Raw genomic sequence first — 22,873 nt, forward strand, 5'->3', positions numbered from 1 at the left:
TGAAGTGCATGTAATAGTGTGCGTTCGTACACTTCTCTCCGTCTTTCTTTTTGCCATGCGCCAGCGTGAAACACAAGATCCTCTAAGTTTCTGTAAGAAATTGCATTGTAAGAAATTAAAGTTAAATCGCATAACAAATTTACCTTAAGCGTAATTTAGTTTGCATAGGTTTTTTTACAAGAGATAAAATAAATTTCATAAAATTAAAATATAAAATAAATAAAATAAGTTTCACGTGACATCCTAACCTATGAAGCCGGTTTAGAAAATTGATTTAATATCAACGTTGAAGAATATTAATAATGCTTGCTTATTAACAAAATAACTCACTTACCTTCATAAATAATCCGCTTGCTCCAGAAAATTGGATACAATTTTGTAAAATTTAACAAAATTTCTTAACGGAGGGCCTGGCGTCAACTGACGTTTAACTGCGTTTTTAGCATGAAGGACTCCGGAAGTCGTCGAATCGTTATTACGTGCAAGCATGATAACGTAATTCAAAACCTCGTTCAAAAAAGTTATTTCTCTTCTTATTACGTTTCTTGTTTATTCAAGATAATACATAGATACATTAAAAATAAGCAAAAATCGTATCACAAAAAAATAAGTATAATTTCATTGGGAAACTATATGTTTGAAAATAAAAAAGAAGTTGGTCAACGATTTTGCAGTCACGGCAAGTCTGGGAACCGCAGAACCAAAAGTGGGAAACCATGCAATTAAAATTAGTTTAATTTTTCTTTCATAATTGATAAAAAAAAAACCTAAAGCACAAAAAATTGGTCCTTTACCTGTCAGATATTCAAAAACGACCCACTTACGCCGTCGTTCGTGGATATTTCTTTAGATGTTTTTAAGATTATGATACTTCTATTATGCACCATTTTTGGGCCGACTGGGTCCCGGTGGGAACTCGGTCAGATTCTGGCCAGAAACCTTCTTCTGGTCGGGTCAAACCGGACTATTTCTACACGGGACTGGCGATTACTTTTTTCTTTTTATTTCAAAAGGGTTTTTCTTTAGATTAATTTAGTCCCGACTCCCCTTTCTGGAAGTTATACAAACTTGCAGGACGAATAAATAATCTTTCATAAAATTATGAAAACATCATTTTTAAATTGCACATATTAGTTTCATATATGCAATGCTTATATACCATAAAGGACACGGAGAAAAATGAATGTTCACACTTAACACCTAGATATTTAGGGTTAATATATTCATAATGTTTAACTATAGAACAGCCACCTGGATGTTAAAGGTTAGTTTTTGTGGATATTGAAAGATATGTGCAAGTATGGTGCAACGCAGAGCTTTCTTACCGCGAAGGGTTTTTTTGAGAGGAAATAGCACATTTATCAATCATTTTACTCTATCCAAACAATTTGCAGCATTATTATTACTATCCTGCGTCCAAAATATTAATAATGGTCATTTTTTGACAAGCTTACATACACGACACGAAACATTGACTATATATTGAAATATGGCATTTTCCTGTATTCGGACAACGACTTTAACACCTTGGATCTTTTATTCTAACATCTCAAAAGTATCATTTTAACATCAAAGTAAGTTTACGCCTAGCATTTTTAAAAATGCTACGGCTTACTTTAAAGATCTACGTTTGAACATCCAGTTTCACATCAGTGTAATCCTTTCATTCAATAAGTTTCAAGAACTTATTTTATCCAAAAGCAACTTGGGCTGAAAACAATTTAGCCTTACTTCCCGATGAAGGGTGGCAACAACCATTTTTTGTCTCATAATTTATGCACTCCACTATTTCTCTGTGTGTCCTTCGATTGTTTCAATTTCTCTGGTGATCAAGATGACGATTTGCTTTCTTTGCCCCGATGGATGCGTATTTTTGCATGCAAAATAAAAACTTTTGCGATATATACAGCATACACGAATTTCAATTGAATGATGCCTGCCAAGCGATTGACCCATTTACATTTAATTTATGAATGCGAATACATTTAGATAAGGATTTGTTTGTCCAACTGATTATTGATCTCTTCGTGGATTCTTAGATCTGCGAATAATTATATGCATTTTCACTAAATCTGATTTAGAAAGTAACGTGAGAAATAATTTGATTATCTTGCAGAACTTATTGTTTAAATAATGAAAACCGACTCAATGTGAAGACGTCATGGAACCCAAAAATCTCCTTGGCAACGAATGTGGAAAATTAACTAAACAAAGTTTTTATAAATTTAGGAGAACGAAATATTCACGTTATAAAGAGTGAAGATGTTTCAAATAAAAATATAATTCAATATTAAATTTTCGACATGTTTTCTCGATAAATGAATAAATAATCTACTGGTATCGATAGACATCTTAAATCATTTTTCCGTCTACCCTTTAAAATTCTAAAAAAATTGCATATAATTTTATATATAACACACGAAAGAAAAAGTAGAAATATCCTATAATTGACTAAGACCTATAAATTGTAAAAAGGGAAAATGCTTTTTCGCATTCATAAAAAGTGTTGTGAGATCTGTAAACAGAAAACTCGATTCTCCTATTTGCAGGAAAAAGTCGAAACCTTAAATATAAATATTCTGTACGTGGACTAGCAAAAGAATTCCCATAACATATTGGGAAACCTGAAATTCCACTGCTCCAGAAAAATCGTCATAAACCATGAATGGGAGATAAGTTCATAAACCTACACAATTATACTATTTTGCCACGCTAAAATAGAGTTATAAAAATAAATGAAATATTTAAAAAACACTAAAGTCTTGTTATGATTGAGAATGTGCGTGTGTTATACAAACGCGCATTTTGAGTAAAAGCGCAATAATTTCCCTGCATAAAATATTTATGTGTATAATAATGTATAGACACGTACCAACGTACCTATATACACTTGTGCAGGTAGTACCTTCTGAAATTGCACATTAGTTTTTGTGGTGAGCCACACTAACTTTCCCATACAGTACGTAGGCGTCGAGACTTAACGGCAGCGTTGCTAAGAATTCAAAGCTATTATTGCCAGCATAATTGTTTGATTATACGCTTGTGATCTGGCCCGATATTCTAGCACAACTTGGTAACAGAACTGTACTGTGCTATATTAAAAACTTCCAAATTACAGTTTGTCGACGGCCTCATCCCTCATGCGCATTTTACAGAGTCCAGTCTAGTACAGGAATCTTTCCTATGCCCGTAACAGGAATGATCGGTCAAAAAGGGTTTATGCAAGGAAACAGAGCGACGGGTGTTGACGGGTCCCCATTGTCACTTCTCATTTTATAAACTTATATTTATCCATACACTAAGAAAAAAAGCTTAAATTATCTATCTAAACCAAAATCATGAGATTATTGTTGCAAATAATTATTTATTTCAGTCAGTACTTGGAATTAGGGAAGTTCAAAAAGTGAAATGTGATTTTAAATCAAGAAAATATTTCCTTCAAACAAATTGAAGTCCATAGACTGAAGTAAAAGTTTTTCTTAACTGGAAGATGTGATTCGCTGGTTCGAAGGAAAGGAGCGCATTCTAAATTTGAACATATATTTTTTGGTAACAAAGAAATGGGTTTTCATGTTATATGAGAAAATATTAGTGTGATCCTATGATGCAATATATTGTTCAGAATAATGTTCAGGTTATTTTTTATAAATGAGGCATAGATTTTAACATTACATGTTCTGAATTCATGTTATACAGAAAGATGGGTCAGAACTACGTTCATCTAAAGAGAGTATGTATGTTCGAATGGAAAAAATGAATATTGTATACATTCATAGTGATTTAAAGGCCATTTTTTTTACTCTAACTTGAAATCCAAAATTTTCTTAAAGATCCTCTATTTGTCTTGTGTTCTTGTACATCTTACAGGATCAAAGGAAACTTTGATTAAAAGATTCCTTCGAAACTTATTAATTTTCCCATTTTTATTTATAATGGCTAAAACCATAAATATTGGCGGTAGAACGTTGGCTAACGAACTTGTCAGTCTTTTTGGACCACAAAAGAGTGTACCGAAACAAATTTTGATTAAAAAATATTTTCGCAAGTAGTCGCGTCGTCAGACTACAGGCAGTTGGACATATGTTAGTGAAAGCCATTTTTTCTGACCCAGATGGTCTCAAAACGCCAAGAATTGAAGATAACTGGATAGGTCCAAATTTAAACAAATCTAATGTCTTCCATCCTAAATTATGAGACTGTAAAAAGTCATCTCCAGAGCAATACCCGTGCAGACATTCCAAGTTGGATCTGATCGGGGCCAGATCGGGCAAAGTTTGGCCCAAATCAGGCTATCTAGATGGGGCCAGACTCAAAATGAAACGCGATGCCCGATCGGGGCCCAAGCGCTGCGCCCAGAGATTACCATACCTGGCCCCGATCGGGCCCATAATAATTTATTTTTCTTATTCTTAATTAAAAGGGATTCTTAAATAAAATAATATTAAAATCGAATACATCACCTCCTTAACTGAAATTTGAGAATATAAATATCAGTTTTTCTAACAGATCACGATATGAAAAAATTGGAGTATGTCAAACACTTTTTTTCGAGCAAACGGAAAAAGTCAAACGACGCAACATAACAGCCAGCATTTGTGTATAATAAACCATTTAAGTATTTTGCAATATATTCTTGGTTTTAATTTCTAAATTGAAGTTGCTTTCAATTTCTATATTGAACCTGTAATTGTGGAATGTATCAAATCACCTAAAAATACGTGAAAATAAATATGTTTATGACGTCATTGTTGATCTAATTCGTTTTCACATTCAACAAATGAAATATTACTTTTGCCACTTTGCTTATAAATAAATAACCTCATTTCGAGGCTTGGTTTCATCTTAACATTCTTAATAAATTTACTTATTATAGTCTCCAACAAGTAATTTAGGAATATTTTGAAGTATACTATACCTACGCATTCGTCTTGTGCTCACTTTTGGCATTTTTTCCCACTTATTTCGTCACTTTTCCAAATAATAATGGAAATATTTTTGACGCTTGTCACTTTACGTTGAAACTTGGGCGATTTGGAGTCAACCCACTTTAGTCTTCGAAATTAATGGAGCGCCATCTACTGGCAAGCTTGGCTGTTAAGTCGGGGTCTAGACTGGGCCAAATTTAACAACCACAAAATTGTGTGTCTGATCTGGCCCAAATCGGAAATAAGACAAACATTTGGCCATTTCTGCACGGGCAGTGATTTATAGACAATATGGAAAAATTCGGAGTTTTACTAACAATTGGGAATTGGGAACTCTCTTCAATTTAAAACAGTTTCGCGTAATTCATCCATAATTAATCGAAGTTTTGTTCAATGCAGAATATAACAAGAAGCGAACGTTGTGTGCAGTCTAAGAAAACCAGGGTTACACTAGGGTAACATTCAATTTTCTCCGCAGCAAGTTTTTATTTTTGTGAACAATTAAAAATTCGATTTTTAATCACTATCAAAAGCCGATTTTCAAAACTTGTTAATTTTCAACCTTAACATTCAGTCACTATGAGACTATTAACTTCCACATCTTTTTATGCAAACTGGATAACTTTTTCTAATCAAACTCTTTATGAGGTCAATTCCGCAACACTTCCGCTCTGGAGTAGAGTTTTATTTTTTTGTTTAAATGGTTATTTTAATTTAAAAGAAATATCGTTTCGTTCTCTTGGAAAATTTCGATTTTATTGGTAATCAAGTTCTGTACTGCTTTTTGTTTAACGCTTCAAATAAAAATTAAAAAATAAATCAGCACCTACCATACATACTTATTTTCTTTAGAAAATAAATATGTATATTGCTTCCTCATAGAGGTAGTTTTGTAATGACCTAATTTCCCAATATAATTTTTAGGCATATTTGGATGTAATTCGACCTCAGGAGTTCAAAAATACCATTGTTTTTAAATATCCAGGTGTGTGTGTTTAGCTTTTTTCTGTTCATAATATATCGAAAAGTAAAAAGATATTACGAAATTTGATCGAATTGTAGCTGCGATTGGATAGGATTTTCTAATAAGTATTTGGTCTTGTCTTTAACACGAATCGATCGAATTATTGTTGAAACTTTTATGACCTACAAGACCGATTTACGAAGTTTTGAAAAATATTTTATTCTGAAAAAAACTTTTTTGAAATTCAAAATAACTCCACTATATTTGGTGTATTTGTTTGCGTATTTGAGACGCATCGATTGACCTATTGTTTAACTTTTATAACCCACTAGTACCGATTTATGAAGTTTCAACCAAATTTGTGTATTCTGTGTATATGCATTGATTTGTCCAAATTAGAAATCCCTCATGACCTACCATAACCTATTAATAACGTTTTTTAATTTTTTACAAGCATTATTTTGCTTGTTTATAAGAGGATTTTTTGGTTATATTGGGAATATAACATTACTGCGTTGGAAGAAATTGCTCACATCTTCAAGACGAGTAGACTTATCTATTGATGAACTCTCGATTACCATTCTTGATTAATCGATATCTACTTAAACAATTTTTAAAAAAAGTTACATCTTTTCTATGCAGAATTTTTATTGAATGTATAACATCTTAATGGATTTCAAAGAAATTATTCACAAGAAATGAGGGATTTCGTACGTTTTCAAAGGTTCGAAGAAATTTTCAAATATTTGTTGCAATTCATTTAAATTCATTTGGAATTCACTATGAATTCTTCATAATTTATCGTGCATTATTTTGGATTTGTTGGAATTCTTTGGATTCAATTTTTGAATTCACTCAATTCTATTCAATTCAATGGATTTTTTTAGTTTTTGTTAATGCATCCTAAAGTTTTTTAAACTCACCTTGAATTCTTCTTGCTTTTTTCAATTCCCGATGGCCACTTTTACGGTTTAAATATTTAGATTTTTCACTTTTTGAAAGTAAACTAGACTATGATTACACATTTTTCGAGATTAGAATTTTGTTCTGTGAGTATTAATGGCCAGGGAAAATAAAAAATGATTCTGGCAAAAGTCAGGGAATTGTGAAAATGAAATTCTGTGGCTACCCTGTAATTCGCATGGTGGCCGTAGGTCAGGTAACCCCGGAAATCAGGCAAAAGTTAGGAAGTTTTATTGATCTTGGACAGTCAGGGATATTTAAACAAAAACTTGCAAAAGTTAGGGAATTTCAATAAGAGGCACTTTAAATAACTGCTGAGTAATATAAATTTGGATTTTTAAAACTTTAATTTGAAATTATTAAATTTCATTAATCCAGTTAATTTATTATTAAACATTAATGATCGCACAAAATGTAAATGTGTTGAGAGAAAAATCAGGAAATTTTGAAAATTAAGTTTTGGGTCCACGCTGATATAATATTCTTGCCACTAATTTATTTACCTTGTAATTCTATTTCTTTTTTGCTGTTGCTTCCTCCTGACGATTACATTTATGTTATAAATTTTATTATTTGTCTTAAACTTCAACAAATTTGTAAAACATGTACCCGTTTTGGTAGAAATGTCAACTGTATTGTAGAAAATTAACTTTTGGTTGAAAATTCTTATTTTGATGTTTATAATTCTACTAAATCTTTCTTGGCTGAAAATTCAACTTTTTTGTTGTTGAAAATTCCTCATTTTGGTTTAAAAACCCATCTGTTTCGTAGAAATTATTTCATATAAGCTTTTTTTTAAATTAAAAATTGATTTTTAAACTGAAAATGTAACTTTTAAATTTCTAATTAAAAAATGATCTTTTTAGTTGAAATTTCATCTTTGGTTAAACATTGGACTATTTTGGTCAAAAATAATTTCTTTGCTGAAAATTTAACTTTTTTGTTGTTGGTTGAAATTTAGTCTTTATTTGTTAAAAATGTCACCATTTGACAACTTAGTTGAAAGTGGAACTACTTTGTTAAAAATTCTTTTTTTGTTTGTTTACAATACATCATGTTAGTTAAAAAAACCTTTTTTTGTTGTTGTTTAAAATTTAGCTATATTATTAAAAATTATATTTTTTGGTCGGTCCAATTTTTTTCTTACTGAAAAGGTAACTATTTGGTTAAAATTTCCATTATTTTGTTAAAAATGTAACTCTTTTGTTGAATAATTCAACTCTTTGGTAGAAAATTGAACTATTTTGTTGTCTTGAAAGGTAACATATGTGGTTAAAAGTGAAATGGATTTTGGTTCTTTTTTTATTGAAGATTCGTCTATCATGTTAAAAATTCTTCTTTGTATAGGTAGAAAATTCATGTATTTGATTTAAAATTCAACTTTTTGTTGAAAATTTAACAGTTATATTGAAAATTTAAGTATTTTGTTAAAGCCACCTTTTTTGTCGAAACTTCGCCTTTTTCGTTGAACATTTTTGTATTTCGGCAGAAAAATAATACTTTTGGATTGTAAATTTATATTTTTTATTAAAAATTCGACTATCTTGTAACAAATTTAATTATTTGATTGAAAATTCAACGTTATAAAAAAAAACTTTATTCAAAATTATAAAAGCTTCTATGTTAAAAGAGTTACAATGTCAAAATGTCAAAAAACTTTGAAAATAATGTTTTAAATTAAAGGCCTCTCTGGAAAACGTTACTTGCTCAACAATCTATAATATCTACGACCGCGCTCAATAATTCAATATGACTACTATTCAGTAGCTCCATATTCCATTTCTATAATTTCTATGCCTACACCTATGCATGTGGGTGTCATAGCATCTCTAGTGTTGGTAGCGTGCGGTGCATCGGGCGGTGGCCCGCTCACGAATGTCACGGTGCGCAACCAAAACAAGGACATGCGCATGCGCCGTTCCCCTATCTGAACGCATTTATTCCCCTCCTGCGTTCGCACACCTTCCCCCCTTTTTTCTGTTCCCAATGCTGCGGTCTGCGCCTCTGCGCCCTTTGCGCCTTGCGCTCGCGTCAGTTGCGCGAGAGCCTTCTACGGGGGAGGAGCCTCGCTCTCGCTCATTTTACTGCTATTAGTTGTAATTACCTAAGTCATAAAACCTCGATACGCTCCTCTGCACAGTTCACCTTAAATAGGAATCAATTCAGAATATTCCGCCGAATCACGGATTAGTGTTGTCGCAGAATTGAGTTCGGAAAATAAAAAAAAAACATGAAATAGTGGAACAACCTACTCTATTTTGGAAGTCACAGCGCCCCAGACAGGAGCACCAGGACGCGCTCCTGTCGGCAGCCTTTTGTCTCGATCTGCCCACCCCTGCCTTTAAGTTTAGCCTGGTAAGCGTGTGTGTCGGAACTAATTCTGTGCGTGTTACCCGATTTTTTCGGGTACAATATCACCATAAAAACTCGAATATCTACGGCCGAGTCTGTGATAATATCGTGTGATCTGTGCACCGTTTCTTCGTCACTCGGGAGTGTGTTATCAGTTATACTGCATCCACTCTATAATAAGATAGACATTTATCTGTGTCGTTGGGTGTTAGATTGGAGATTTAAATTCTACGCTTGTCAGCTATCTTTTGGGTAAGCCTCTGCTCAATAATTCAATTTTATTTATTTATTCGTCCTTTACAATATTAAATTTAAGCGGTGTCAGTTGTAGCTTTATTTATTATTATATTTGGTATTTAATTACAGCTTAACTATATTCGAATTTTGTATGCATTAGTGAATTGGAACGTTAATGGTTTTTGATCTAAATTTATTCTCAACATTCTTGTGATTGGCTTTCCATAAATATTTTAAGCAAGGATTGACAAAAAAAGTGTAGCTAATCCATTTCGGAAAAGAGGAAGAAAGAAAGTGTAAGAGAGAAAGGAAGAAAAACGGTCAAGATACAAGTACTGTTTGCCTTAAAGTTTAATTAACTTTTAGTGAGTTATTTCCATACGCGCATTGTTTATGTCAAAGAGATATTTAAAAAACATGTTTTTAAATGATAATGCGAAGGTGCATTCTTTGACAAGGAAATATATATAAAAGTTAGATTATTATTAATACTTCATATTGAGAAGTTCTTTATAGAATATTGCTAAAAACCTTCTTTACGGGTTGAAAATTACTACATTCAACAATTTTGTTCAAAAGTAATTCTTCTTGTTAAAAATTAAACTGTTTTGTTCAAGAATTGGTCCTTTGACTGGAAAATTAATTCATTTTTGTCAACGATTCATCATTCTGCTTGAAAGTTTTTTGTTTGTTTATTTAAAATTAAACAATTTTGTTGAAAATTAATTATTAATTCGAAAATTTAATTATTCTATCTTGTAGGCCAAAATCTAAATTGTATTCTATTTCACGTTGAAAATTTATATTTCAGGTTTAAAAGTTTAGAATTACATTATTGCTTAAAAATTGTCTTTTTAGTTAAAAGATAATTGTTTCGGTTGCAAATTTATTTTTATAATTCACGGTTTCTAGTTGCAAATTCATGTATTTGTTGAACATGTCTTTTTTGTTAAAAAAATTCATCTTTTATGTTGAAAATTCAACCACAATTTGGTTAAAAATTGAAAATGTAACTATTCCATTTTTGCTTAGAAAAACTCAAAAGTTTTGAAACTCTTTTAAGGAAGATTCATCATTTTTGTTGAAAATTTAAGTATATAATTAATAAATAAAAATTAATGTTTCATTCTTCCATTTTTGTTCAAAATATATCTTTTTTAATTGAAAATTCAACTATTCGGTTACAATTTAATGTATTTTCCGTATGTCTTTCATAATTTATGGATGAACCCTGATGAGATTTAGTGTGACTATTGTCACTTGAATTTTTAAATATAAATTTGGAGAAAAGAATTTTTTTTATCAACTTTATGGATGTCCTAAGATTTAGGTGTAAGTTTGTATGTATACCACTTCCTTTACAGTACAAATATCCCATTTTTTTAGTACTTTTCATTCAGTACTTAAGTGGCACAAGTAGACACTGTCTTTCCAAAGTATCACCTGTCTTTGAATTTGTCCAGTGGTAAACTGGTGAATTCTGAAACTGGAGATATGTAGCAATCTGCAATGAGAAATACATTATTATTTCTCATCGATAATTTTTTCTTTAATGAAGCCATAAATTACGATTAGCTACGATATTTTTCTTTGCTTGATATGTAATTTAAATTAAGATAATAAAGTACGTCTCTCCATTGTTGAGCATTAAACTACAAATTTTATTCCTTCCAGAATTTCGACTTTCTCTCCCTCTCTGAACAAATTGTAAAGAGTGTAGCTGAATTATCTTGTTGAGCTACTTTGATTATTATATTTAACTACAGATGCTTTAATTTTTTAAATATAAATTACACATAATAAACCTCAAAGATAATTTTTATCTTCACATTGAGAAAATTATATTTAATCGTTCATAACCTTGGAGTTAAAAATAACCATCCAGATTTTACTACTTCATATGCAAATATTGCTGTCCCAAATTTAAAAATCCGAGGTCATGTCTGATTTTTGTGTAGATTTTTGTCTAACTTTGGAATAAAAAAAATGTAATTTGCTTTTGCGATAAAAGTACCTTTTTCAAATATCTGTGGCTAACTACAGAACATCAGTTTCAAACAAAATGTCTCTTTAATGCTAGATGCTCATAAATGTCACAAGTTTGCTCGCAACATTTGCTTCTACCTTCCATTTTCGGCAAACGCGGTTAATGTTTTATCATCCTCTACTGACTACTCTACCGGTTTCGCTTTAATCCGCGGCCATTGCTCTTTCCAGCGGTCGCTCTTACGAGAAACGGTTTCTCGATTAACTTCCGCTTGTTAAAAAAAAAAAAAAATCTTACGATATTATCAATACTCACTAAAAAGCGAATTTTTGCGACTTATTTTATTCACTATCGCTGCCCTCCAACATATACTATTATTAAACTGACACAGAGTGATAAAACACAATTAAATGCACTTATTTATCGCGCACTGTTGTCTCATTACTTGATTAATTCTTTCCTAAAAGATGTGACGCTCCACTTTGGTAAAGCTGTTTAAACATTTTCTGCATCGACAACATTTTTCTTTGGCAATAACATTGCATTGACTTTCCTTCAATAAATCAATGATATATGACTCCAAGAGCTTGAAGTTCATTTTTAATTTTGGGTACTTAAAAATTATTATTAGGAATATCTGTAATCTAATTTATAAATGAATCTGGTCTTGTACACTTATCTTCATCATTTAATATCCTAATCTGCAACGGTATTGTTACAGTCCTTATTGCACATAATTCAAGTAACTGTAAATATCTCCGAATTCACACTCTTTCTCCTATATTCTCCTATTTCTCGTCTTTTTAAAGAACTTCTCTTTTTTCTATTTAAAAAAAACTTTCCCTTTTTCTATTTTGGCTATTTAAATTCGAACTGGATTAATGGAACCCAACAAGAAAATGCAACTCTTTTTCGTTGAACGTTCATTATTTTGAATTAAAAAGTCTACTATTCCATTTCTTATTGAGAATTCTTTCATTCTGGTTGAGCAATTTATTATTTGGTTAGAAAATTCAATAATTTTGTTAATAACTCATCTGTTTTTATTGAAAACTCATGAGTCTGAAGTTCCTAACGTTAACGAATGACGAAAAAAAAAAATTTTCAAACATACGAAAGCTGCCATTTTACAGTAAAAAATAGTTGCGTACAACCCTAAGAACTGCCTCAAGCAGTTGTTACCGAATTAGTTAAAAATTCATTTTTGTTGTCGAAGATTGATTTCTTTGGTTAATTCTTCGTTTTCTTTGTGATGAAAATCAATTTTTTAAATTTAAAAACGAACTATTCCATATTTTGTTAAAAAATTGGGTTAACATTTTTTATTGATGTTCAACTATTTTATTAAAAATTTTTATTTAAAAAAATGTATTACCCTATTATTCCCCTATTTCCGTGAAAAATCACCCTAGGTCCCCTGTGAATTCTGATATCATAAATATCTGTTGTCTGACAAAAGGTCTCACCAAATTGTACTTTGTAGTAACGAATTCTATCGCGATTTCAATTTACTTATCTAACCGAAGGTGCATTATATATTTTTTCTGTTGAGTCGTTCAACAGAAAAAAATTATTAAGAATTGAAGACGGTAAAGCACTTATTCGAATTGGTGTCACGTGACTCAGAGGTTTACGAAACCCTCCTTTGACATTTTTTTAAACAATATTTTGTGACTTCTATTTTCGATGTACACATAACCAAAATAAAACCCCGGGCAGAAAAAGATTTTTTAGAATCACTGTAACATGAGCTGTGATTGGTGGAAAATCTGGCCCCTTTGACGTCAAAGAGGCCCCCCAAACCCACATCGTGATAAAACCTTCACATTTCAACATTAAATTATAAATAGTAAACAATATGTAAAAAATTTTTGTGGGCGTTTTTTAAATTAGAATGTTATATACTATAAGATGCATTTATTGTGAAAATAATATCTGACTTTGAAAAAAACCGTATTCTGGCCTAGGAATGCTTTTAAAGTTTTATGTGTAATAGCTAATACCATAGTCGCTTTACCGGCATAGGTTTGTATTGGCGAAAAACGGTAACGCAGTGGTATTCGCTGTTACCTCAGTAGGTCAATGCAACCCGAGTTCCATGATAATGTATGAAAGGTTAAAGAACACCGTGTGTCTGGTGTGATGGTAAATGTGCAATGTTGCATTGCTCACAGCTCACAACTTACAGTTGAGAAACCAGGTCATGTCTGTGTATTTGCAACAATAGACATGCTGGGCTCGACTTGACCAAGTTAATTATGAGCCATAATTACTCGACTTTAAAAATAGATTCAAAAGCGCCCCTTTCGCACCCCCCACCCCTGAGCCTTTCTCTTATTACCTCAGAAACCACCATCATCTTTAGTGCACTACTCACCATTAGTTTAATATTACAGCATCGGAAAATATAAATTTATACCTTATCCTTTCTAAGAGTATTATTTCAGATCATGTATCAACTTATCGTAATCTTTGTGGAGAATAACAAGTCATAGAGTCAACATTCATTAGCAGTTTATTCAGATAGGGTTTTTTACTCGAGGGCTATAACTTTCCTAATCAGTGTATAATCAGAGTGTCCACTCACCTGGAAAATCTAGAATTATCAGGGTTTTTTTAGCATGAATATACTAATGTAATATAAAATAGATTAAAAGATATTTGTTTTACGTTAGAATAATAACAAATTGAAAATGAAAATCTTCCTTATTTAAAGATAATGAATTTGATGTCATTTCAAATAAAAAACATTATTTTTAACCGAAATACTTATAGAAATGACAAAAAAGTTTTTTTAAATGTTTTTTTGCAATTGAATGTTTTCTTATATTACTATCACTTCTTACCAATTTGTCAGAAATGGTTGATTTTTAGTAAGTGATGGCTCTTTTTTTCATGGAAAACTTTCTATACAACTCTTCTTTTTTACGCGAAAAAATAAGCCACGCTTGTTTAATATTACTTTGTTAACTTTGATAAGGAACGAAAGTAAGTCAAAAATCAATTACAAAAATTAATATTTAACTACTCATTTTTCGTTATTTTTAAACTTCTTTCCTGCATATTTTTTCTTTTACATGGTACAATGAATAATATCATATCAATTCTTTTAAAAATAGACCTGATTTTTGGAACGTCATCTACCTTAACAAGTTCAATGTATTATTAATTTTAAAACCTTCAAATAAAAAGTATTACTTGAAATAACAAAACATTATTTTTATGAGAAATGTTAAAACTTGCAACAAATATCTTATTGGCAATGTTCGGAAAAAACATTCTCTCGGACTTATCAAATATCTTTTTTCTTATGGCATGGCTGATTTTTCATAAAAGAATTGAGCCTATTTTTCATAAAACAATACCTCTGTATCTCAAAACAAAACCAAAAATTTAAATTCAAATTATGTTTGTGAACATTTTGAAACTTTCTTCATTTAATTAAAAAAAAATGTTTTCTATTCACGAAAAGAACAGTTGTACACAAAACAAAAGATAACAATTTAAAAGTGAAGTTTTGGATTTATATTTTTAAATTTCAAAATGATTAAGTGACTCTCTAATCAGCTCTGATAACTAAATCAAAATTTTCTCTTAAATTTCAATTTTAGGAATTATTTTTGCAAATAATGGTCTGAGATTTTTGTATGCCTTATTGCAGTGTTAAAATTTCTTTTATTCTATAAACTTTAATGCCGACAGTTTAGCTGATGGTAGGTGGGCGATAAATAATTGAAAACAGGTATTCCTGGACAAATCCTAGATGTACCTGGACAAATCAGATATTTTAAGAGGGAATTATTTTTAAAATAAACTAAATATTAAGAGTTAATTAAAATAAATGAAGGGTTATTAATTCTTGTCTTTAATTATCTGAGTTTTTTAGTTTTGAAAATATCAACCTTAAAATTGATTTTTAAGGACTCACCATTTTTTAAATGTTATTTTGGGTTTATCATTGCAGAGATTTTTTTAAGTTGCGCTCAAATTCCATTTTAATTTAACGGACACGAAACAAGCTGGTTTACAAATATTTTTGCAGGGAATTTGTTATTCGCGGAATGCAATGGCAGGCTGAGCTTCACAGGCTTTATATATAGCATGCATTGATCGAATAAGCCGACGTTGCACATGTTTATATTCACTATCGTACTAGGCATTCACATGGGCGTTTAGTGAGGTGTTAAATTTCAAATCCGGACGCAACATACAAGAAGGAATAAGTCAACACAACATGTATAACGTTAAACAAGATTATTTCACATTAGTATCTTCTATCAATTACTGTTTCAAATGTAGAATTTTACTTTAAAAATATTTAATATTTAAAATCTTATATTCCTTATGAAACTCAGATTAAAAATATCAATATTATAAATTTAATTTAATCATTCCTATTCATAGACAACATTCATATTTAACGTGCAGTTTATAGCAATCAACTTAGGATTAGCTTAACGAGCTGCTAGTTCTCAATCGTCAATCACTCAAGTTTTAGTAGCCACTTCCTCACATGCATTATCTTTAAAAAAAAAGTCAAGTTACAGTATTCTCTCTTCATAATTGACGTCGATGGATTTTATATATGCAAATTTAGAGTTTTATAGCTTCTATTAGTACTCGATATTTATTGTTTCCTCGAGACTTGTGAATGGAATCCATGTTGAATGAAGTGCCTCATTTTCTGATAGGATCGAATACTTTTGAATTGATGATGATGTGTAATATTTATTTTTGGTGTCTTCTTATCAAAGAGTTCACACCAAGGCGAATGCACTGACGCGTTGTGTATCATTTAATAAGTGCAATCAAACGTCGCCAGATAAGGAACTGCTCTTCGAATGATAGTGCGCTGCACAGTTACAGACATTCTGACACGTCATCTGTATACACAAATAATTCTGACTCATTTCTCGCTAAACAAAGAGAAAAAGGAAAAAATTCGCAAAGTAATTATTGTTTCATATCTGGTAAAAGACAATTCATTAATTACCTTCTAATATCTAATCAAAACTAACAAATAAGCGGCTGAGTGTTGTTAAGATAATAATGTATATAAAAAATCAATCACTGCTTCTTTAGAAACACCTGTCATATTCTTAAGATGCCGCCTTATCTCATATCTTGATGTCTAATAATAAAAAACTTAAAAATAGCATTTATGCTCGGCTTGCAAGAAAAAGACCGGTATACGATTCTGGCATTTGAATGCTAGGTCAGTTGGGTCAATGACCGAAACCACTGCTTTTCGTGAGAAGGCCTATCTCCAACTTCTGCTAATTTATGCGAGATAACTCGAACCTCGCAGTATTTGATGACGACAATTATGTTTATTATAAGATAAGACTTATTCCTTAAATTTGGGCTAAATTTTCAGTTTAGCAAGTCTGCAAGAAAAGTGCCTTTGAAGAAAACCTGTTTTGTAATGCACAGACTTCATTGTTAAATAACTAAATAAGGCACTTCGACAAGGTTTCACTACTTGTCTTTCACTTGGAAATAATCGCAGGCAATAAATCTTACTTCTTATTAATGGTAGGGTCTTATTGATTGTTCGACGTAATTCAATTACAATCCTGGTTTCAATGCATTATGTATCTGCTGTAAGAGATAATTTTTTGTCGAGCTTATCGACCAGTTTGGTGCTTTGCTTTTATCTTAGAGTTTTATCAGTATTTTCTGTATCTTTTTCAGACCACTATAGTTAAAAAATTTTTACCGTGAAATCGTCTATTTTTCAAACTTTGTAACTTCTCTGTACCTTTGGTGCAAAGTGTTTACGGACTGATATCTATATTACCGTTTCTGGCTGATGCTGGGGAGTGTGGTTTGTGTTCTCAAGTTAACTGTACAATTACGCACGTTCCCTAATTGCCATTACGACATGCTGAGATAATTATGCACGAAAGGCGCAATAAGAGTTATTACAGTAATGGTCCTTGAATTCGTCAATGTAGTTCATGCTGAACTTGCATTTTCGTTATTAACTAATTCCAATCCAACAAGAAATGAAAAAGATGTCATTACAAATTCACATAATTATAGAGAGCGTTTAATATTCGGGAAGTAAACGATTGTCATTGAACATAATCATTAGTTTGAAGGTCAGTCGAAATATTTTAAGAATTGATATAGTTTATTTCTATTGGTTTTTCCACAAGTTTTTCGGAAAATTTCAGTAAATCAAGATGCCTAAAAAATTTGTATAATTTACTGTCAATTCTGTAATCTCTCCGTGAAAATCTATGTTGTCACTATTCAAATGTATAGGAGTCCTTCAACATTAACATATTTTTGCTGCATGTTGAGCTTCTTTAAAAGGTCATTGGTTTAAAGTAAGGTGGAATGATTTGTTCAGTTGGAAACAGAAGGATGAATTGTGCGCCAGGCCCATGGGTTCAACGTCCTGGGCTAGAGTGCTTGTATCATGAGACCCTCTGCGGTATGAGTGCATACTTGTGACCACCTATGCGTGCATATATGAACGTGCGAGGATGCACATACACGTGCCCTTCATACATTCTATTCTATCTTAGCGAATATACCTGGGCAAGAAAACTAGTTTCTCGTGCAAATGAGTCGTCTGGAGTTGCGTGCACTGATCCTTCTCTCTACCATACTTGCTGCTCTTAATCCTTCGACCTTTAAAAAAACTAAGATTGTAGGCTCAATAGCCATTTCAGTATTCATAACGATATATCAAATCTTAAAGACTTTCAAACTCGAATCCTTCGAGGATTTCTTACATGCTGGTGTGGAAAAAGAACAATTCAAGATGATATTGTAGTCTTTGTATGTATTTTTGGAGACGTAGCGGAACTGGTCACGGGTTAGGTCAGTTAGGAAGTTGTACGTTTCGAGCTATCCTTTATGTCGAAAGTAGTATGTTACTCGCGTCCTTTAGACTTTATTCGAAGAAATAGGCTGCAGACGAAACCTCTTTTTTACTAGCCAGAAACTGTAGAACCTGCCTTGAGTCTAAGGCCTAAGCTAAGTAAGCGGATGCTGGGTTTATCGCTGGAACCAGTAGAATCTCACGACAGTGGTCAATGGCGTAGACACACTTTTTTGTTCGGGGCTCGGATATTAAAAAAAATGTTTACATCAGCATCAAAACTAAAAACAGTCTCCCTTCTTGTACCTAATTGCAACTAATTGTGACTTTTGGCAATATCTATGATTGTAACACACGGAGCCAACAGACAACAGACCACATGCTCACCAAGATTTTAGAATGTATCTATCAAGCCTTAATATTTAATTTCCCTGATAAGACCTGACACCTCTAACAAAAACATGATTAAAATATCCGACTCGAAGAACCAAATATCAATTTTATCAATTTCAGATTAAATCCCAGTCTATGACAATGTGACAAGCTGACAACTAGATTATCTACTCAGTAAGCAATTGTTGGTCCTTCTAGGATATTTTACTTTGAGATCTTCTGTCTTTATACCTAAAAATGGTTAAAAACAGTATTCCTAATGTCTTTTATGTCGTCTGAAAAATGTTGGCTATGAGGAATGTGCGTTCGGTAGCAACAGATGGAGGTGATGTCAATAAAAAATCTTGTTCTTCGGATCTAAAGTGTTTTAATGCACTATTTTTGTATCTAACTGGATAGAAAGGCGTGTGTGGACAGATTGGAGACTGAAAGAAGTATCGAGGGCGTTAGACGTTTTAGTTTAGCGGTGAGTTTTCGTATCGGGTTGAGAGAAGACTTGAGTGACCCTGAAAGTTCAACAGCCCTCTCGAACGGCGCCCCCTGTCTCTTCCCTTTGTGCTGTGCGGTGAACCTAACTCCGTTTAGGCGGCGGCACATATGCCACGATTCGTGTTGCATTGGTTCGACAGGTTTCGCCAATCCTTTCTGTCCATTTTGGCAGACTAATATTCAATCCCACTAATTCTCAGAACCTAATCATAAAAACTTAAACTTTTTTATGACTTTTAAGTTTCCTTCTTAGTAAGGCCATTTCCTTCCTTCATTTATACTTTGTTGCTTTATTAATCACACTTTTGTTCGAACAGCATGTATGGTAGCAATCAACAATTGTGACCAAAAACTGTATTTATTGTAAAATTTTAGTTGGATATCTGAAAATATAGCAGAAAAGGAAAATTATCATTTTCCTCATATCTATTTTTTCAGATTCTAAAGGCTTGTTTCTTTTGATGAGCTAATCATGAATGGACTTTAGGGGCTTATTTGGTTGTAATTGAAAAACAAATATATGGAATTCAGATTATTATTTAAATTAATGTAACTTTTATTATTACACCATTAAGCCATTTCCCTTTCGCGGTAGGCGTGACTCACTCGGCAGGGGAAAGGAGTAGTGTGTGGAAGGGATAGAGATTTTTCAGATTGATCTAGAATTCTCGTGCTATTTAAGTAAATAACACGTTCGTTCCGCAACACTGCTCCGACCCAGGTTGCTGATCAATCTCTCTAGCAATCACCCCAAGCGAAGAACCTCACAAAGTTGTTATGTAAGTTTCTCCACTTGTGTCCATTAGTGGCCAAGGTATTTTGTTTCAGGCGTCATTCACTCAACTGACACTCTTTTTATTAACTATTTGCTGCCGTACTTTCCTGTCCTGACATACTTCTCTAGCTTCTTTTATGTCCATACATTTTTTCATGCAGACTCTCGTCTTTCTGTGACTTCTTATGTCTCTTCTAACTAGGGTCTCATTCACACATTCTAACCATTCTTTCCGCGGTCCACCTCTGGGCACGCTGCCATTTACTTTACCTTGATACACTTGTTTCGTTAGTCGTTTATTTAACATTATCTCAACATGCTCGAACCATCTTAACCGATTTCTTTCTCATGTGTCTACTAGCGTCTCTTCTGCACCACATTCTTTTAGAATTATCTCGTTACTTACTTTGTCCATCAGAGTTTTCCCGCTTGTTATGCGCATGAATCTCATGTCAATTGCGTTAATTTTACTCTTTTCTTTGCTTGATAAGTCCATGTGCCGCTACTGTATAGTACAGTCGGTACAAATATAGAATTATGTATTGCCATTTTAGCTTTATTTGATATATTTTTACTTCTGATAAGGGGACCTGCTCTACCAATAACCTTCTTACCTTCATTTATTCGTCTATCTAATTCCTCATCTATCTTCCCGTCCCTAGTAAATAAGCTACCAAGGTATACGAACTTATCAACTTGTTCAATTCTCTCATCATTTAATAAAATATTGCATAGCGTTTTCTCACTCTTTCCTTCGAACGCCATAGTTTTTGTTTTATTTGCGTTAATTTTGAGGCCCATGCTCTTCATACTTGCATCTAGTTTATTCAACATTGTTTGTAGTTCTTCGATAGACTCTGCCATAACAACCTTATCATCTGCGAACGCTAACCCTCGTACCCTTACAGTTTCGAGATCCACACCCTCTTCGTCGAAGAGAGCCATTCTTAAACACTTGTCCATAAATAATATAAATAACCATGAAGACATAACGCATCCTTGTCTAACTCCTTGAATAATATCGAAACAGTCACCTTGCTCGGAAATAATGCTGGTAGTTTTGGATGCTTATTGTAATCTATACTGGCTATTTAAATTTAAAGATGACACCCCTTAAAAAGTGTTGTTGTATTTTAGTCAGATGTTTTGATACAGTGCTGTAACCGGTTTCGCGAACCGAAAGCGACAGATCGATCCATAAAGGGATTAACTTGATTTCGACGAAAATGCAATGACAACTTTTTCTCAAGTTATCAGTGCAATGTCTGCACTACAGGATTGTCCACTTTATAAAGCGCGGATATCTTGCTATTACGCTCCGTGGACCCTACCTTCTGAGGTCATTGTACAGAGATAAAAACGTAAATACCAAAGCTCAAGAGGTAAGATGCAGAATATACGTATAGACCGATCGCAATCATTGCCCAGAGCCATCTCTTTTGTTTTTGACTCTTTCTACTTTGATTAAAAAACGATTTGCAACACGAGAAATACGGTAGGGTAAATAAATTAAAATAAAATGTGAGCATTATCTAATTTATTTTCTCCCTCGCTAAGAATTGTCTCGATTAGTTTTTGTTTTGTTTTAAAAGGATATTACTTGATAAAAATGTCTGATGAGTAAAAGGTAGAAAGAAAAACAGGTTATTTAGTAACTGCTGGGTAGAGGTAATATTAATCGTCCCTTTGACAGTGAAAGTAGTGACTGCACAACATTTCTGTGGACATCAAATTGAAACTCAATTACAACTTCGTAAAATGTTTTGATGCGGGAATTTCCATTTGGGGGTTGCGATGAACTTTTCCCCTCTATATTAGTGTATTGAAATTCAAGTTGGAAATTGTTACTGGAATGGTTGGAATCTTCAGTTTGATAATTGTTTAGCTGCGGTGATATAATAAGTGAAACAGTCACTTTTTATTCCGAATTTTGTTAATTTGGGATAAAAATATCGTAAATTTTAATTCATACTATTTGTTATTCAAGTTACAGCCTTCGGAGGGAAATACTTCAAATTAGAAAATTACTTCAGTAAATAAAAGTTTTTTTATTTTGTTTTACTAGCTAATTAAAGTTTACATTATATGCAACGTGCGTGTTTTGGAATATTTTTACTTTAGCTTATATATCCTCTCGTATTATTAATATAATCCTTACGTTCCTGCGGTGTAATGTTAAGGTGAATTACACTGCTATGGTAATTAATGTTATTAAATAGGAGACCTATTTTACTTTAATTTAATTCTTAAGTATAACTTATTACAATTTATAAAAATATAATTCTAACTAGAATTGATGGTTTCGTATCGTACTTGGTTGGAAGAAAATATTTTTGCCATCGGGAGGAATTTACTTATGAAGGTCTTCTTTAAAGAAGCACATTGTATATACAAACGTTTATTAAAGTACAGCCTATTAGTTCGACGCACCAGATAACTCAATGCAATTTCAGCGTTTCCATATTAAAGAGGAGAGCTCACTTAGTAGGAGATACTCGAAGATTAAATTATTCTTAACATGTAAACGTCACACTTTCTTTTCTGTAAATGCAAGATAATATTCTTCAATTCTAGGGTACCTTTATAAATCAAAACCATGTCAAAATTAATATCAAACTGACAATTTCAAGTTGGAAAATTTGGTATCTTTTGGCAAATATCCTTAAATAAAAATTCACATCAAAAGTGCAAGCTTATTTAAAGCCTTCACCAATCCTCTTCATCATTTCTGTAGTATCTCATCTTTCATTGGCGGTTTGTGCCAGCCACACCAGTTCCTGTTTCGCATCTTGTCAGCTGATGACCCTCGTATATATGCATCCTATAAATATGTGTGCACATGCGTGTACTGAAGGCCTCGTCCTTCAAAGTCTCACACAATCAACATCACCTACTCCCACATCCTTCCAATGCAATGAGAGTGTTGCTGAAAGGGGCTTCTGGAGAAGGGGGG

At 32.4% G+C, this 22,873-nt stretch overlaps 1 protein-coding gene across 4 annotated transcripts in view; it reads left to right on the forward strand.

Moving 5' to 3' along the window:
• The window catches only part of LOC117167040 (histone demethylase UTY), a 193,035-nt gene that overhangs the window by 72,271 nt on the left and 97,891 nt on the right, over positions 1-22,873 (forward strand). Inside the window, exon 1 of one of the 4 annotated variants that reach the window (XM_033351611.1) lies at positions 9,223-9,456. The exons of the other annotated variants lie outside the window; for them this stretch is intronic. The gene's annotated coding sequence lies outside the window, so the exon portion shown is untranslated. Of the gene's footprint in view, positions 1-9,222; positions 9,457-22,873 lie in introns of those variants that run through there. 4 annotated transcript variants of the gene reach the window in all.

Source organism: Belonocnema kinseyi, chromosome 2 (assembly GCF_010883055.1).
Source record: "Belonocnema kinseyi isolate 2016_QV_RU_SX_M_011 chromosome 2, B_treatae_v1, whole genome shotgun sequence".
NCBI lineage: Eukaryota > Metazoa > Arthropoda > Insecta > Hymenoptera > Cynipidae > Belonocnema > Belonocnema kinseyi.